Source organism: Elephantulus edwardii, unplaced genomic scaffold (assembly GCF_000299155.1).
Source record: "Elephantulus edwardii isolate Elephantulus edwardi_28Jun2011 unplaced genomic scaffold, EleEdw1.0 scaffold00119, whole genome shotgun sequence".
NCBI lineage: Eukaryota > Metazoa > Chordata > Mammalia > Macroscelidea > Macroscelididae > Elephantulus > Elephantulus edwardii.
In genome coordinates, this window is record NW_006399869.1 from 10,215,956 (window position 1) to 10,233,043 (window position 17,088).

Consider the following 17,088-nt stretch of genomic DNA (forward strand, 5'->3'; position numbering starts at 1 on the left):
TGTTGTTGTTGTTGTTGTTGTTGTTGTTGTTATGAGTCATCAACCACAACACACAGAGATTCTATAAACAACAGACCTGAACCCTGTGCTTTCCTGTGTCATCCTCCTCATCTTTAACAGGCTTGAGTCCATTGTGGCTCTGTGTCCATCCATCTCATTGGGGTCTTCTCTTTTGCTGACCCTCCACCTTTCCAAGCATAACATCTCTCTCCAAGGAATAGCCAGCCTCTCCTAGCAACATGCCCAAACTATGAGAGACGAAACTTTGTCATCTTTCCCTCCAAGGAGCACTCTGGAGGCAATTCTTCCAAGACATATATGTTTGTTCTTTTGGCAGTACACAGGATGTTCAGTACTCTTCTCCAACACAACTTGAAGACATCAATCACTTTTCTATTATCTTTATTCACTGTCCAGCTTTCAGATGAGTAGCAAGTGATAAAAAAAGACCATGGCCTGAATGAGGCACAATTTAGTCTTAAAGACTGATATCACTGCTCTTCAGTATTACGGAGAGACCCACTACCCAAAAAGAAATGTAATTTGATCTAATATGATACACTGGATCCTTTTATTATTTGAGATATTGAGTCATTTCCAAAACATAAATTTATTGAGGTACTTTAAATTTATTACAGCTCAGTAATAACACAAAGTGATCATCTGCCAAAAAGTACTAGGAAATTTGCATGCCTCTGAGTATAAAACTCAACTTAGCGAAACCACCAGCTGTGCCAAACACATGTGGGGCCTGGCCCTTCACTATCCTGCCTCCAGTCTGCCTCCAAAGCCAACCGCCAATTACGCTTCAAACTAGGGAAAGGGGGAAAAAAGAAAATGAAAGGCAGAAGACAGAACTGTTTCCTCTCCAGCCCCCTAACCATTCATTCATTCATTCATTCACTTATTCTGTTATTCATAGTTATGTTGTAGCCATTAAATTCATGCCTAAGCAAAAGTGTGCCTGTAAAAAAAAATCTGTAGGCAGAACCTTTTTAATATTATCTTTACTGGTAATTATTAATTCTCTCTGGGGTGATCTGGCTTTTGAGAATGCTCAACATTCACCCAGAATTAAGCCTGGAGAATACTGGTTGTTTAAACACACTAGTCTTGAAAACAACATGCAATTATATGAACTAAGAGGTAACTTCCCTGAGGGACTGACAAATAATTTGATCATAATGTCAAGATATAGTCTAAAAATGTTTTGAGCAATGAATGGCACCATTTGTTATGCCTGGCAGCATAACAAATTGTAAGGATAATGTTCATTTAAATACAGGATTCCTCATCTAATTTTAAATTTAATCTCATTATAGTTGATCTTCATTTTCAGCTGAAAATATTTTTTAAAAAATGTAATCTAAGACTATATGATTTTGGAACTATATCTGCTACATTAGACTATCTGTGTCTTTGAAGGTTTTAATAATTGCTTAACCATAGCACATAAATAAATGTAAAAGTTTGCATTTTTGTTTCAAATGACAAGAAATACCACACACAATTTAAGTGATCACATGTAACTTTGGCAATCCCTTGTTTCATTATGCCAATGAGAATTCTACCAAATATACAGAGATTGTCCAAGGAGACCAATTATCTTTTAAGCAGAAGTACAAAGATAGAAAATGGAGGAGGGGGGGAAATCTGGCCAATAAACACCTCACAACATCAAAAATTCAAGTATATTCTGTCTTTAGTATTAATACCCTGAACAAAAGTAAAATTCTTAACTAAAAAGGGGAGGCAGAGACCCAGAACAAAGACTTGCCTTATAAGGCATCTTTGTATGTGTGTTTCTTTTCAAACTAGTAAATCATTCAAGCATACAGAACTGCACATAAAAGTAATAGTATCCCCTGATTTTTAAACTATTAACAATATGACAACTTTGTCATTCCCAATCTTTGCTGACACATACAAGGTTTCTTACCTTGAAAAACTTTCATTTAACTTTCCTTAATTCTTCCAACTACAGCCCTGTTTTCTGCCAAGGTTACAGAATGAGAGGTGCATCTCTTGTTTTCATGTTCTCAACTATCTAGTTATTGTGTAATCTTTTGGAATTTGATCTTTCCTCCTAAATTTACTGAAACTCCTTTCTCCAAGATTACTAATCTTTAAAACAAATCTAAGTCCTTGTAGTTGCAAATGCTAGGAATATTGAGATAACAAAATTGGTAAAATTTCCAGTCATGTATATTACAACTGGACAAAATAGATTAAATAACTATAAAAAAACAAAGGGAAAATATAAGAAGAAGAAAACATAAAGAAAAGGAGCACATCAGGGTTGGGGTAAGATTGAGAAAAACTGGATAAATAGTGTATATTGCACTGAATCAGATGAGGGAGTGAATAATTTAGAAGCGATGTATGATAGGGTATTATGGCTATCACAAGAGTCCACAATTAAGGTTGCATAGTGGAATGTACTTGGGGCGGTGGGAGGGGTGTGGGGGATTGTGTACCAGGAAAGGAGTGTTTCTTTTACGTTTGAAAGAGAGGAGAGAACTGAGGGGTGGGAGGGAGAGGGCTGGGCGGGGAGAGAAGTGCAGCAATGAATGAATGGAAATCCAAAATCTCTGTAAATGCTCATTAAAATTATTTTTTAAAAAAAGGAGCACAAAATGTCTAGGAAGGTGACCAGTGGTGACCTCTCCTCTCCCTCCTTTCAACCTCCCAACACCAACAAGACATGGTGTGAAGTCTGCTTACATTTATTGTTCTTATTGTTAGGTGCTACCAAGTTAATCATGACTCATAGGTCACCCTATAAACAAAATATCCAAACCCAGTTTTTTCCTGTGCCATCCTCACACTTCCTGACACATAAGAGCCCACTGCAGCAGTCACCATTCAATCCACGTGGTTGAGGGTCTTCCTCTCCTTCGTTGACCCTCCACCCTTCCTAGCATCATGTCCTTCTCCAAGGAACAGCCCCTCCTAGCAACACACTCAAAGTATGTGAGGCAAAGCCTCATCATTCTTGCCTTCAAAGAGCATTCTGGCTGCACCCTCTCCAAGACTCTTTTGGCTGTCCATGTGATGCTCAGTGCTATTCTCCAACACCACAGCTCCAAGGCATCAATTCTTCTGTCATGCTTATTCCTTCCTTGTCCAGCATTCAGATGTACAGCAAATGATCAGAAAAACCATGATCTATACAGACACATCTTAGTCCTTAAACTGACATCATTACTTTTCAATAATTTGGAGAGGCCTCTAACTGAATATTTTCCCAGTGTAAGGCATCTCCTTATTTCCTGATTGCTGGTACCATGGGTGTTCATTGTGGATTTAAGCAAGATGAAGTTGTTGACAGATTCAATCTCTTCTCCATCCGTCATGATGCTATCTATTGGTTCAGTGGTAAGAATCTTTGTTTTCTTGACATTGAGATGCAATCCCTACCGAAGGTTGCATTCTTTGATGTTCTGCAACAATTGCTTCAAATCTTCCTCACTTTCAGTAAGCAAGGGTGTGTCATCTGCATAACGCAGTTTATTGATGAGTCTCCCTCCAATCCTGATACCACACTCCTCTTCATAGAGTCCAGCTTCTTGGATAATTCACTCGGCATACCCACTCAATAGGTATGAAGAGAGAATAAAAGTCTGATGCACTCCCTTCTCGATTTTAAACCTTGCAGTATTCCCCTAGTCTATTCATAAAACAAGTCTCCTGGTCCAGGTATAGGTTTCCCATGAGCACAATTAAATGCTCTGAGACTCCCCTTTTTCTGAATATCAGCAACAATTTGTTATGATCCACACAGTCAAATGTCTTTACATAGGTAATAAAGCACAAATAGACATTCTTCTGGTATCCTTTACTTTCAGCCAGCATCCATCTGACTTCAGCAATGACGACCCTGGTGCCACAGCCTCTTCTAAATCCTGCTTGAACTTAAAGCAGTTCCCTATCTACATTCTAGCCATTTTTTAATGATATTCAGCAGTATTTTGCTTGCATGTGATATTAATAATAATATTTGATAGTTTCCACATTCAGTTGGATCACCTTTCTTGGGAATGGGAGCAAATGCAGACCACTTCCACAGTCAGGTAGCCAAACAGCTATCCTTCAAATTTCCTGGCAGAGTCTGGTGAGTGCATCTGTTAATTTAAACAAGTCAACTGGTATTCCATCAATTTTTTTTTTAAATTATTAATTTTAATAGACATTTACAGAGGTTTTGGATTTCCATTCATTCATTGCCACACTTTTCTCCCTGCCCACCCCTCCCCACCAGTTCGCTCCCCTCTCCGAAAAGAAAAAGCAAAAAAAAATTTCCTTCATTAGTATACAATTCCCCCATCTCTTCCCCCCCAGTCCCTACCCCAAGTACACTTCTCTATGCAACTTTAATTCTGGATTCCTGTGCTAACCATAATACTCAATCATATATCAATTCTTGAGGCTTTATTATTTGCCAAATTTCCATGTCAATCAGTTATCTCTAGAACAGTGATTGCCAAAAGTCATTACAGAAACAGAAGAGAAATAGAAAATCTAAGTAGATGTCAGAAGAGATTTTAAAAATTGCACTGGAGTGTTGAGAAGCTAAAACAAAAGGAAAACACGCAGAAGTAAAAGAGCTAAACAGACGATATCTCAAGAAAGTAAAGCAAAGTATTATAATGGAAAGTTCAGAGAGCTGGAATTTGAGAATACAAAGGGAAAAACTCACTCTATGTCTTAAGCTGAAAGAACTAAAAGACAAATTTAAGTCTTGAGTCGCAATACTGAACGATGCTATGGCCAATGTATTTAATGACCCAGAAAGCATCAAAAGAAGACAGAAGGAATACACAGAATCACTGTACAACAAAGAACTGATTGATTGCTTACATTCCAAAAAAGTGCCCAGGTGTAATCTCTGAATCTCTACTTCAAGTATTCTTCTACTTGGAAATTTTATCAATTCTACCCTGGCTTTAATGACTCCTAGACATTCTCTTACAAGCCATAACAATCATCAACTTGCTGCTGCAAGAGTATCAGTTCATCTAGCAACTAAAACTCACAAAACCTCCCCTCCTAAACAAACCTGAACGCCTCAGTTATTCCAGAAAACTCTAGAACAGTTACTCTCAACTTCCCTCTCCCTCCCTCACACTCACACACAAAATCTTTCAAAATCCAATCAGGTCTTCAGTCATACATCTATTTTCAATGGCAAACTGCAGGTTCCTCCCACTCACCTTAAAACTGTAAACAAAATAAGAAACCCAAAACCATTTCTGATGTTTGTCCTTTCTTCTTATGAAATATTTTCACTCGTCACCAATTTCAACTGTGTTACACAGGCATTCTGTATAACCTTCTCCCCAGCATCCTCTGGTCTCAGAAGTCACACATTTGAGTTGGCTCAACTGAAGGCATCACAACTTAACCTAGAGAAATCTTACAGGCCATGCAATCATACATAACCTTCCTCTAATCTCCTAAACATTTAGTAAGCATCCTTCCTAACCACATGTTTTCTTCACTGTTGGCATTTTTTTATGTGTATGTGTATGTATATATGTTGTTGTTGTTGTTGTCATTGTTATGATGTGCCACTGAGTCGCTTGCAACTAATAGCAACCCTACATACAACAACTCTAACCCTGCTCTGTCCTGTGGTAATCTGTCTCCGACACACCCACCTCGATCACCCCATTCACTGAATCAATCCACCTCATAAAGGGTCTTCCCTTCCTACACTGTCCCTCCAACCCTCCCAAGCTTGATGTACCTCTCCAAGGACTGGTTCCTCCCTATAACATGTCCAAAATACCATAGATGAAGCCTCAGAATCCTTGCCTTCAAGGAGCAGCCTGGTTTAACCCTCTCCCAGATAAACCTGTTTGTTTTCTTAGGAGTCCATGGTACACTCAATATTCTTCTCCAGCAGCACAGCTCAAAGACTCCTTCTGTTCTCCCTAGTCATTGTCCAACTCTCTGATGCATAACAAGCGATTGCAAATACCATGGCCTGTATCAGGCGCACCTTCGTCTCCAGAGAGACACTGTTGCTCCTGAGTACTTTAGAGAGGTCCCTAACAGCAGACTTTCTCATCGCAATACATCTTTTCATTTCCTGGCTGCTGGTGTCAAGAGTGCTGACTGTGGAGCCAAGCAAACTAAAGCTGTGAACAATCTCAATCTCTTCACCATCCATCCTGATGCTGCCAATTGGCCCAATGGTGAGAATCTTTGTCTTCTTGGTATTGAGCCTCAATCCATATCGAAGGTTGCAGTTCTTGACCCTCTGCTGCAAGCGCTTCAGGTCCTCCTCAGTTTCAGCAAGCAAGGTTGTGTCATCTGCATAATGTAAATTGTTGATGAATCATCCAGCCAGCGATAGATAGATAGATAGATAGATAGATAGATAGATAGATAGATAGATAATCTGTAAGAATAAGACAGCAGTGACAATACTTAATACAAGATAGTATGTTTCTCAGGAAAATGTCTAGAATTGCTATACTGTGGAAACTGAGCAGAAGGCAACTAGCAAATTATATGTTTCTAGTTTGACTGATCCTAAAGCCCACAGACATCAATGTAACAATCACATTAAGATTCTAAGACCACCTTTCCAAGCATAATCTCCTTTACCAAGGACTGGCCTCTTCTAACAGACGCCCAAAAGACATGACACAGAATCTAATCATCCTTCCATCTAAGGAGCACGCTGACTGTTACTTTTTCCAAGTCATTTGATTTTTTGGCAATCTAAGAGACTTTCAGCACTCTTCTCCAACACCGTTATCTCAAAGTCACTGTGATATATAATCAATGTCGAGCTTTCTGATACATAGAGCACAAATGAAAAGATCATGGCTTGGATCCGACACCCCTCACTCTTTAAACTGCTATCTCTGCTCCTCAGTACCTTGGAGAAGTCCCTGACTGTGGGATGTCCCTAAAGGGCTAAATACTTTTGATTTCTTGGGGATACTAGAAAGATGAAATTATTAACTTCAATGTTCTCTGCATCTATCATGATGTTGCCTACCAGCCCTAGAGAGGATTTTTGTCTTCTATGGTGCCAGAGCCTCTTCTAAACCCAGCTTGAACTTCTGGCAGTTCTCTGTTGATGTACTTACTGTTCCAAACAACCAGGGATGATCGTCAATTAGATTTTGCTTATAAGAGATGTTAGTGATACTGTGCCATAATATCTGCATTCAAATGGATCACCTTTCTCAGGAATAGGGACAAATACGGATTTTTTTTCCAATCACTTGGCCAGGTAGAAATCTTCCCAATTCACTGGTATACACTGGTGAGCATATCCAGGGTTGCATCTGTTTGTTGAAACATATCAACTGGTATTCCATCAATTCCTGGGACCTTATTTATTTGCCAATGCCTTAAATACAGCTTTAATTTTTTTATTTTCTTCATCCTTGGTTATTGATTGCATGCTACCTCCTGGAATAACTGCGTGTCAGTAATTCTTTTTGGTACAGTGACTCTTTGTATTCCTCCATCTTCTTGTAATGCTTCCTGAATCAGTCATGATTTTGCCCATAGCATCCCTTCAGTGTTGCAATTCAAGGCTTGAATTTGTTTTTCAGTTCCTTCATGTTGAGAAATGCTGAATGTTCTTCCCTTTCTATTATCTGAATCCAGTTCATTGCACATTTCATTGTAATGCTTTGGCTTGCATTCTCAAGGTGCCCTTTGAAATCCTCTATTCATCTCCTTTGCTTCAGTATTTCTCTCTTTTGTTTTGGTTTCTCATGATTCTAGAGCAATTTTCAGGATCTTTTTTTGACATTCATTTGGTCTTTTTTTCCTCCTTTTTGTAATAATCTTTTGTTTTCTTTGGTGACAACATACTTGATGTCATCCCACAGCTAATCTGGTCTGCTAGTCAAATATATGCACCAACAACCAAAGCCAAAGCCAAGGAAACTGAAGATTCCTACCAACTTCTACAGGCTGAACTTGATCAAAAATGCTATGAAAATGCATTAACAGTAATTGGTAAGTAGAATGCAAATGCTGGAAAAAAAGAATGGTTAAAAAATATGGTCTTGGTGACAGAAATCAGGTCTGAGAACAAATGATCCAATTCATTTCAATGATCTGTTCATCTTAAGTATCTTTCTCAAAAAGCACAAGTGGTTATTATATATACATGGACCTTGCCCAACGCCATACACAAGAATCATCTCACTGACTACATTTTTGTTTATCATCACTGGAGAAACTTACTGTGAAGACAAAACCAGATCAGGGCCTGACTGTGCAACAGATCAAGTATTCATGTGCAAGGTTAAACTGAAGCTGAAGAGAATCAAACAAGTCCACAAGAACCTAAACATGACCTGGAATCAATCCCAGTGGAATTTAAAATTCACCTCACAAAGAGACTTGAGGCAAAACATAAAGTACAGGAGTTGGTAGGTAAAAAGTCAGCAGTTAACATTCACTACTTGCACCAACGAAGAAGGACAGGCATCCTCCACCTGTAAGCATTTATAGCCTTGAAAACTGATGGATGGTCTCTATTAGTCAGAACCTATCTGACAGCAGTGGGTATGAATTTTGGGTTTTGTCAGTACATCTTCATACTCTAATGTATAACTATATATGACTGTTCTGCACTTTCTAGCACGTTCTCCAATTTTTTTTTCTTTCTTTTACCATTTGGAAATGTTTCCCAATATTCAAGAAAAGTCAGCCCATACCTACACCAAAAACTATTACTGCTAAATCAGTTTTTACCACAATAAATCTTAGAGGACAGAGAAGAGCTGCCCTATAGGCATCCAAGGCTATAAAGCTTTCAAGAAGCAGACAGCCACATCTTTTGGCCACAGAGTTGTTAGTGGATTCTAACCACTAACCTTTTGGTCCATGGTCAACAGCTTTAACCACTCTGTCACCAAAGTACCTTTTAAAATGACTCATTCTCCACCACACACCCCAATTTGACTCATGTTCCTGTGAAGATGCTAAAATAAAACATATGCTTCTATCTTCATTCTGATTAAAAATTTTCATTTGTAATAAACTGACTAAAATCCTTTAAGCAGAGTTAATGTATTTAATTCTATTTATGTCTGTGGAGAGGCATACTATATTGAAAATCTTCACTGAAACATACCAAAATCTTTTTTTCTTTAATTTCTCTAAGGTAAAAATGCACTGTGTTTAAAAAAAAACACATATACCAGAAAAAAACTAAAACTCTGGACCAGGTGGGCTATTTTAAATGTTTTCTTTCATGCAATGCTACTTTTAAACAACTCTTTTCTAATGAATCATCGTTTAATTAATACCCAAATACCTTGAGAGCCCATAACAGTCCAACAAAACAGCTGGAAATCAAATATCAGAGATAATTACTCGCAGCTGGCTTTATTCAACTGATGTCATATTAAATAAACTTATCCTACAGACCTTTCCCCTTCCCCTCAACAGGGAAGAAAAATTCCTTCAAGAATTATAGAAGGTTCTTTGTGTTAGGTTGCATAGCAGTGCATAATATTTTATATGCTTACAACTCCAGAAGTGTGTGTGTGTGTGTGTGTGTGTGTGTGTGTGTGTAAGATCAATACAGAATCAGCCCAAAAAAATTCACAAAATATCTAAAATTTTATGACCTTGACTCAGGGTACTGTTTTAATACTGGGCTCAATTTATTATTTAGTAGAATTGTCATTTCTCAAAAATTTACTAAATTGGTTTCACACCAATTTTTTAAAGTGATCATTTAAACTATTTTACTGCACCATTACCATCAAAAAAGAATGTCAGTCTAAAGACTAAGGTGAGCCTGACTGAGGCCGCAGGCTTTCCAATCACCTGCTATGTATCCAAGAACTGGACAATAAGTAAGGGTGACAGGAAAAGAACCAATGCATTTGAGTTGTACTGTTGGAGAAAAGTGCTGAATATCCCATAAACTGCCAAAAGAACAAACAGATATGTGTTGGTGAAAGTGCAAACAGAAGGTTGCATGAATGCAAAGTTGACAAAAGTCATCTCACATATTCTGGACATGTTGTTAGAAGAGGCTATTCCTTGGAAAAAGATCATGTTGGAAAGGTGGAGGGTGAGCAAAGGAGAGGAAAATCCTCAATGAGATGGACTGACTGATGCAGTGTCTGCAGTTGGGGATGAAGAGGATGGTGCAGGATACAACAGAGTTCAGACCTATCGCTCTTGGGGTCTCCATGAGTCATATTCGACTTAATGACATTTAACCACAACAACCTCTAATATGGCAGGCAGCGTGCAGGATGTTCTATATTATCATCTCTAATTTTATTAAGTGTTACTGCTCTTTACCTAGCAAATACAAAATTAAGAGTCATCCTTTATCAACTGTAGGCTGTCAATCAGAAAGACAGGGGTTCAAATCAATCAGCTGTTCCACAGGTACATGTGATATCAGCTTCAAGCTACACGTACAGAGAGCAGTGCTACTGTTTTTTTTAAGATTGTTATGAATAGGTATCAATTCAACAACAGTAGTTTTAATTCAGGAATAAAAGTAAATGCAGTCACACAACTTTTAAAAATCATCAAAGACATTTATAAACTGCATACACCTTGAAAATCTAGCAAAATATTAATTACCCTAAAAGTAATGAGAAACCTTCTGAGCCTAACAGAACCCAACATAAAACATTAGACTCTAACAGAAAACATTAAAGACAGCAAGTAAATGAACAGACTGTATGACTACTGGCAGTTCTGAGGATATTTCTCTCTGGAATTTTATAATATATGCTTTAAAAGATTATGAAACCTTAGAAGATTGCTGGAAGAAAATGTAACTTACTACAGCTCTCAAAAAAAACCTGTTTTGTCTCAACTCTATTATGCAACCATTAGATTCCTAAAAGGAATTACCATTCCTGATTTACTTATCAAAGCTGACCACATACCAGAGATCAAATTTAAATTTAGCATGTATGAAGTATTGCATATTGAACGTGAATTCCTGTTTTGTATGTACTCAGAAAAGTCTCCTTGTGAAAATGAAAAAAGAAGATGCTTTACAGAATTTCACTGATAGCATATGCATTACAAATTCACTTAAGTCCACTTCCTTTTTGGCATCATTAAACTGAAGTACAAGATAAATTGTCAGCCACACAGCATGTGATAGACAAAAAAAAAGATAAAAGACTATCACACTGATGACATTCACTTGACACTGATAAAAGAGCTGTGCAGCAATGAAGACAATCTAAGAAGACTTCATCTTATGTAACAGTGAAGCATGCACTCACTCAACCACTGCTTTGGTGTCTATTCCAACTTGCAGCAACCCTGCAGAGCAGAGTAGCACGGCCACACAGAGATCTAAGGCTGTAAATCATTTAAGGAAGTGGATTGCCTCCTCTTTCTCCCAGTGAGCAACTAGCGGGTTTAAACGGCTCACTTTTAAAGTGAGCAGCTCAAAACTCAAACCATTGTATCTTTAAAAAAAAAAAAAAGGAATGTCATCTTATTACAGTCTATTTCAATAAATGGAACTTTAAATCAGAAATCCTAGAGACTAACATGGTAATAGGTAGAAAATGCAAAACAGAAAGTTAAGTTTCCTCAAATCTAGACTTTATTTAATACAAGGGACTAGTGAACCCTTGAAACAAATGCCCCAAAATTTTCTGCAAAATTTAACCATAAAATATCTCATTATTTTTCTTAAAAATCAAACTATATTTTAACTTAATGATTTTTTTTAAAACAAGTATTCTCCTCCTGCATGATTTACAGCCTCAGAATTATGAAGGGACTGCTATGAATAAGTTCTGTCTGTATGATAACGATTTTTAGTTTGAGGTTTTAAAAAATCTGCATTATACTCTTTTAAGAACTATCTGTATGGGATTCACAACGGCAAAGCAACTCAAATGACAGAAGAACCTTTAGGATAGTGCAGATATGCCACTGGTAATCAACAACCCAGAAGATGGAAAGAATGGCTGTACAATTTGAACAATATAATCAATGGAATAGAATTGCACATGTATAAACATGTTGAATTGGTGGATATTTTACTGTGAATCTTCTCAAAAACTTACGTTGCTGTGTGTTGTTGCTGTTGTTGTGTGTCATTCAGTTACATATAATTTAGCAACCAAATGAACAACAGATCTGAACCCTGTCCTGTCCTGTGCCACCTTTATCAGCTCTGACACACTTAAGCCCACTGCTGCAGTCACTGTGTCAATCCATCTGGTTAAAAGTCTTCCTTTCTTTTGCTTACCCTCCACCTTTCCAAGAATAATGTCCCTCTCCAAGGACAAAGAAAAAGTCCCACAGCCATTGAGTTCCTCTATCAGTCCCTAAGACTATAATTTTAAAATATTTTCTCCCAAGGAGCAACTGATGGATTTCAATTGTTGACCTTTCAGTTAGTAGCTATACCTACCAAACACAATGTTATATGCACTTCTTCACAAACATATAGTTATTTATACACAGATACATACATAAAATTATTTTAAAAATCAGATATATTTGAGGTCTGGTTCTATCATTTACTAGTTGTAAATTCTAGGCCAGTTCCTCAACTCTGACCATCATTAAGTGATAAATATTCTCTTCACTGAATTTGTTGTTGTTATTATTATTGTGTTCTCTCAAGTCGATCTAACCCATAGCTGACTCTCTGGAGGGTTTTTAGAGGCAGTTAACTGCACAAAAGGAGACTGCCTATCCTTCTCCCACAAAGCAGCTGATGGATTCAAACCATTCACATTCGGGATTTCAGAGTGCAGGTTCTTGGAAGTTAAATAAGATAAACTACTTAAATAAAGTAAATAAACTACTTAGATAAAGTAAAGCACAATGTCCCATCAAGTTATTGTCAGAATTCACAGAAAAGCAGCATCATCAGTTATTAGGGACTCCTTGGGTAAAGCACTCAGTTCTAAAAAGTTGGGTAACTGGAACCCACCAGATCCTCCACAGAAAAAAAAGATGTCATGATCTACTCCCATACAGATTTACATACTGCCTTGGAAACGCTACAGGGAAATTTCTTTGGTCCTATAGCGTTCCTCTGAATCACAATCAACTCAAAAGTAGCAAGTTTGGTTTGTCACTTCCTAATGAGAAATAAATGGGAACAATCAACTGGCAAAAGATTAATCTTATAATGTAAGTAAAAGTTTTAAATGTATAGATAGAAAGTTTTCCACTGACATAACCAAATGTGTTTTAAAGCCAATGAACAATCGGAACACTCGTGCAACACTAGATCAACAATTTTTTCATGGAAAAAGAAATCCTATGTTAGCCTAAGGAATTACATAAAGGTATAATTAATATTAATGCAATATCATATTTCACACTTGCATAGTAGAGTTAAAACAGATTTGCTTTCTTCAAGATTAATGAAAGCTAGGGGCTGCAGGGGAGCAATACCCATGCCATTATTGTCCCACATTTTCCCACAGGATTATTCACCTGTTGGTTTGAAAACAATAGTATTCCTAATAATTTAAAGGATACAGCTGCTTCCACCTATAAATAGGATTCTGCTCTACAAGTAGAAAATACTATTGTTCACACCATCAATTATTTCTACACTCCTAATGAAGAGGTCAAGTTGTAGAAATTCTATATTCTTCTAATTGAGGAGGGATGGGTGAGGTATAATTGTTTAAATCAAGTTAAAGCACTAAGATAATGTCAAACAAAAAGAAGAGATCAATGTCTTAATTAATAAAGGGCTTCACGTTGAAGTAGCCAATATACTCAATCTTTTAAAAGAAGAAGACAACTCAAATTTTTAAGGTAGAAAACATAATACAAGTAAAATCTGATCTGTCATATGTAATACCAAGGAAACTGCCTTTGTCATAAATACACATGAATAATAAGTAACATTTAGGAGTTAAATTTAATTCTAGTGTTTCCTTTTTAGACCAATATCTCTTAAACAAGAACAATATTCCACTAAATTTTCTTAGAAATATATCTAGATAAAACCAAAAAGAGTAATAAGATCAAATGAAAGGCAATATTTTTCACTATATAGAAATAAGCAACACATTCTGCCGAGAAAATAAAGATGTTTTCCCATCTTTGTCAGATGATGGAATCTGTTTTATGATTCCTTATTTGTGAAATGGAAAGAGGATGGATGCAAAATATATACTGACCCAGAGAGAAGGTTGGAAGAGATATTGCAAATGACTCTGGTGACTTAGTGGCAGAGAGTTGCACTGTTAACCCAAAGATAGTTGTTTTAAGTGTCATCAAGTTCAGTATGCCTCATAGTGATCCTATAAACAACAGATCTGAAACCCTGTCCTATCCTGCGCCATCCTTATCTTCTCTGTTAAACAATGCTGCTGCCACTATGTCAATTCATCTTTTTGAGGGTCTTCCTCTCTTTCATAAAGCAACGACCTTTCCAAGCATAATGTCCTTTCACAAGAAACAGCCTCTCCCAAAAATAGGGCCAAAGTATGTGAGATGAAGCTTCACCATCCTTGCACTTTCTCCAAGACTTATCTTTTTCTTTTGGCAGTCCATGGAAAATTCCGATCTCTTCTCCAAATCATAGCTCAATTTCATCAGTCTTTCCTCTGTCATCCTTATTCATTGTCCAGCTCTCGGATGTATGGCAAGTGATCAAAAAGACCATGGCTTCAATCAGGTGCATCTTAATCTGACATCATTGCTCCTCAGGATTTTGGAGACATCCCTCATTGAAGACATTCTCAGTACAATATGTCTTTTATTTCTTGATTATTGGCACCAAAAGTGTAGACTATAGCATCAAGTAAAATAAAATCATTGACAATTTCAAATTTATCTCCATCTATCATGATGCTGCTATTGACCCTGTGGTAAAGATTTTTGTTTTGATGTGGGATGGAATTCATAATGAAGGCTATATATTGTTGTTATGTGTCATCGAGTCACTTGCGACTCACAGCAACCCTATATACAATAGCCCTAAACCCTGCTCTATCCTATGTCACTTATTGTCTCTGACACACCTACCCCCATTACCCCAGTCACTGAATCAATCCATTTCATCGAGGGTCTTCCTCTCTTGTGCTGTCCCTCCACCCTCCCAAGCATGACGGCCCTTCTCTAAGGACTGGTCCCTCCTTGTAACATGTCCAAAGTATGTCAGACGAAGCTTCAGAATCCTTGCCTCCAAGGAGCAGCCTGGTTTCATCCTCTCTTGGATGAACTTGTTTGATCTCCTAGCAGTCTATGGTATATTCAACACTTTTCTCCAGCACCACAGCTCAAAGGCATCAATTCTCTATCATTCTAGTCATTGTCCAGCTCTCTGTATAATCTTTACTATTCTGCAGCAAATGGTTCAAGTCCTCTTCACATTCAGTAAGCAAGGTTGTGTCATCTGAATAACACAGTGTGTTGATAATCTGATCCTGATACCACATTTTTTCCTCATAAAGTCCAGTTTCTAGTATGATGAAAATGTTCAGCATACAAACTTAACAGGTATGGAGAAAGAATAGAACACTGATATAAGCTTTCTTGATTTTAAGCCATATAGTGTTCCCTTGCACTGTTCAAACAGCTTCTTTGTCTAAGTATAGGTTTCATACAACATAACTGTTTTGGAATTCCCATTCTTCTCAATGTTAACCATAGTTTGTTATGATCTACATAATTTTTTTTTTCTGCACAGTCAATATAAAGCAATTAGATAGTCTCTGACATTCTCTCCTTGTATGGATTGATCCATCGGTTATTACATGGACAAAAGATGGGCCATCAATTCCCTTGTGATTTAATGTCTCTAAAAGCTCCCTGGAGTCAGTTTTGAGCCAGTTCTGAATCAACAGTATATTATAACAATGATAAAGAAGGGCATTCTGATGGCTAAGTGGTAAGGAGTTGGACTGCTAACCCAAAGGCACACAGTTCAAAACTACCAGCTGCTCCACAGGAAGAAGATGAGCACTCTCCTCCTAAGCAATTTACAGCCTCTGAAAACCAGCTAGAGGGTCAGCTATGAGTCGGTGCCAAATTAGAGGTACATAACAACTACAACAGCAATGATGAAGATTGCAAAAATATTAACATAAAATGTTCTGGTATTGGAACCAACCTGCAATCCTGACATCACTATTACTGCTATAAACACTGGGAAAGTTAAGTAATACTTAAATAATCAGCTTCAATTTCATCACATGGTATGGTAATATTGCTTAGATTTTACGGAAGTCAAGGCAAATACAAACATTTAACCCAGGCTATAGACAAAGCTTTTCCTACTCAAAGTTAAGGAAGAAAGCAAGTAGTGAAGACTTAAAAAAAATTAAAAATCAGACTGGAAATTGAGAATTTTCAGTAAGATATCGGTCTTGAGAGTAGAAAATGGTACAAGAGGGAACAGGGCCATAAGCTCTCTCTAAAAGGGGCAGAGGGAATGAGAACAGCACATCATTCCTCACTGCCCGAGAGCAGAAAGCAGGTAAAGATCCTGTAACTCAACACCATGGTGCTTCTAGAGCCACACCAACAGCAAGAAGTTCATTTATTCATTGTTGATTCACAATTGTGGTACCAAGAATGAGGCTTTATTAGGGAAGTAAGCTGGCGAGGAGAGGAGGCAAAGACTAACAATACAAGCCTAGGTTTTAGCCCAGCAGTCCCAAGGCACAATTTCATCAATTAGTCCAAGCTTTGGTTTCAGTTGAGCAACACAAATTCAAGAAGCCTCTAGTTTCCTCAATCATCCAACTAGATTTGCTTCAGAGCAGTTCTATTAATTAACCAGCAAGCACAGCAAAATCTTTAACTGCTGCCTTTATCTCAGGGTTCCTGTAGTTACACTTTGCCACAGTTTCTCCAGAGCAATTCCAGTCTCACCGGGGTCTCACTACCAGTCTTGCTCTCCTCAATACTTGCTGCCCAGTATCAGAAGCACTCTCTGTTATCCCATTCCCATAGCTAACGATGATTTACAAGACCATATTTCTACAGTTAAGGTAGCTGGGAAGCAGAGGGGGCTAATGTAATGGCTTAGAAAAACAACTTTTAAGCTAACACCAATATCAATTTTCAGTATCAATATCAGCAATCAATATCTAGTAGGACTTCTGGTTCCTTCAAGGT